Source organism: Acanthisitta chloris, unplaced genomic scaffold (assembly GCF_000695815.1).
Source record: "Acanthisitta chloris isolate BGI_N310 unplaced genomic scaffold, ASM69581v1 scaffold784, whole genome shotgun sequence".
NCBI lineage: Eukaryota > Metazoa > Chordata > Aves > Passeriformes > Acanthisittidae > Acanthisitta > Acanthisitta chloris.
In genome coordinates this window covers 62,074-64,613 of record NW_008669722.1, presented here as the reverse complement: position 1 = coordinate 64,613, position 2,540 = coordinate 62,074, and the positions used below count along the sequence as shown (strand labels likewise).

The following is a 2,540-nucleotide window of genomic DNA, read 5'->3' as shown; positions in this document are numbered from 1 at the left end:
CGCTCTCCCAGCCATATTTTCCTCTTTGTTTGAAGAGAAAGAAAAAAGACCTACATGATTTGTTTTTTTATTTAAGCTCTCCTCACTTGTTTTTGGGGTTTTTTTGCCTCAGTGACTTAAATCATGGCAACAAGAATCAGAAAAATTTGATACATATTTGCATTTATTTAACCTAAAATTTCGTAACTCACATAATTAGGGACTTAACTATTATTTTACTGAAAAGGCCTTAAAAAAGTCCCTTTTTTAATCCTTCAGGGTATTTGTAAGACATATAAACCTAACACCAAAGCCAGTATACCAGATATAAAAAACAAAGACCACTCATACCACTTAAAGTCCCTTATTGATGAGAACAAGAGTCTTCTCTTTCCCACATATACTTTATTGCCACCGTTTAGCTGAAAAACACGAGATAGGTTCTCAAGAGAGCAAGAGCTTCAAAATCATGAGTCTTCAGGCAAAATAATCATGAGTTTATGAGATTCACATAAGGCTAGAGATTCACTGGGGTTTTTTTAGAAGCAACCTGAATTTCTCACATCATTATTGAAATGTACAAGCTAAGCTTTAAGAAAAACGTTGAACATGATGAGAACTGAGACAGAAAAAAGCAAATGACTGCCTCAGAGTATTAAGGCCCCTTAGTCCTCCACCTTGCTGATGTAATGAAATCTGCTCCTTGATGATGCCTGATAAAATACCAGATGAACTGAATGCTTGTTATGCCCTTTGCTTGGGGACTGTAACATTTTGTTTAATGAAGAATCATAAATGTTTATAGTCTTGTTAGGAAAGGATTTTGAAGTATACACAACCATGTAACTAGACAACATCCTTTAAGATGTCTGTATTCTCTGCCTCAAACTACTTCATTCTATCAGAGTGTCATTAACGACAACCTCATTTACAGACTTCTTATCTGCTCATCAAGGAAAGTCTTATTGCTGTTGAGGGAAAATATCTCCCCCTAGGTTTAAATAATCACCTCTGTTTCTCAAATTTTTTCTACACTTTCATTCAGAAACACTTTCCTGCTCTAATAAATAGGGCAGTTTGTTACTGCTTTCAATATGAGAGACATGGAGCTGCAAGTCACTCTATGACATTAAAGTATCATTCATTAATATTAGGATCTAAAATAAAATCTGTCTTAAAAACAAGCTTTCAAGTCTCATCTCAAAGGAAACTGTCACTATCTTGGCTATAAAGCTGTCATTTGTGAGCCCCTGCCTTAAACCCAGGTTCACTGTTCTGGCCTCTCATTCACTGTTGCAATGTGGTTATGACCATTTTTGTTTGAATGTTGAATAACCTTGTATAACACCAGTTCAAATGTTTCTTCTAGTGAGCTATCCACACATACAAGCCATGGCCTTAGCCACAGATCATCATCTAATTTGCTTCGTACCATGTGAGCAAATTTTCAGTTAATTCACTTTGTATTTGAGTGTGATGCAGCCCAAAAGTAAAGGGTCAAGCTCCAGCAAAAAGTTCTGGTTCCTAAGTATAAGGTAGTAGTTTTCCTGTTACAAAAGGTTCAATGGATTATGGTTTAAGAGAAAAAAAGGATTGGGGTCAAATCTGGCTCTAGAAAGATATGTATCAAAGAGCAACAATCCAGATCTCATTCTTCCTTTTCGAAAGTGAAGGTTGAAAGTTCAAGCTTGTAACTGCTATTTTACTGCTTTATTAATATATTATGGAAGATTAGAAAAAAGAGTAAAATATTGGAAGTCCTTCGCTTTGATTTTAAAATCTCAGGAAAACTGAGCAGCACTCAGGCCCTCTTTGTGATCTGGGCAAACTTTTCATACAGGACAAAGTTTGGACAGCAGCACAGAGTGAAGAAAGCAGAAAAATATGTGGGAGACTCATTAATCCTCTATAACTGTACAGTTAGAGTAAAAGTGGTCTTTATGTTCTGCTCTTAAACAGAGGATGAACAACAAGAGAGTTATAGCTTGCCCCAAGACCTGGTTTAGCTCTATCTTCAAATAGAAAAGAGACAAGCAAAGAAGAACACTGTGGGATTATTTCCTGCCACAAAACCTGGTGTATACCCTTCTATGATTTTTTCTGTCTGTAAACGAATACAGTCAGGTCTATTGGCTTGGCTTGGACTTGTTGCAGAGATCCAAGCCAACTCTCTTGTTGGGTTCAAGCTTGGCTCTATCTTTGGAACTTCCTGGCTTGCAATTGCTTTATTTTTACAAAGAGAGAAAGGCCCAATAAAGCACACGACATACAAAGTTCATAATCCTGCTTTGTATGGTACTCAATACTATGTTTGTTGTGTTCAATTTTACTTTTAAATCAAAGAAATAAAAAATGTACAGTCAACATAAGCTTTCAGGACACGGCAGGTGACCAGGACTGATATCAAATACTTTCAGTCTTTGATATTGTGATCAAAATAAAACAATGGATTTGAATAGCAGAGCTTGTGTTTGAAAAAGTTTTCATGTGAAACTTGAGCGATTCAAGCAATCAGAAACACAGGCACGCTTACTTATCTTGGCACACAGATGTGAAAAAGG

The 2,540-nt window shown here is 36.3% G+C and overlaps 1 protein-coding gene across 1 annotated transcript in view; it reads right to left on the bottom strand.

Moving 5' to 3' along the window:
* The window catches only part of LOC103801015 (ADAMTS-like protein 1), a gene marked incomplete at its 3' end in the record, with an annotated part of 51,426 nt that overhangs the window by 12,069 nt on the left and 36,817 nt on the right, over nucleotides 1-2,540 (bottom strand). The window lies entirely within an intron of this gene.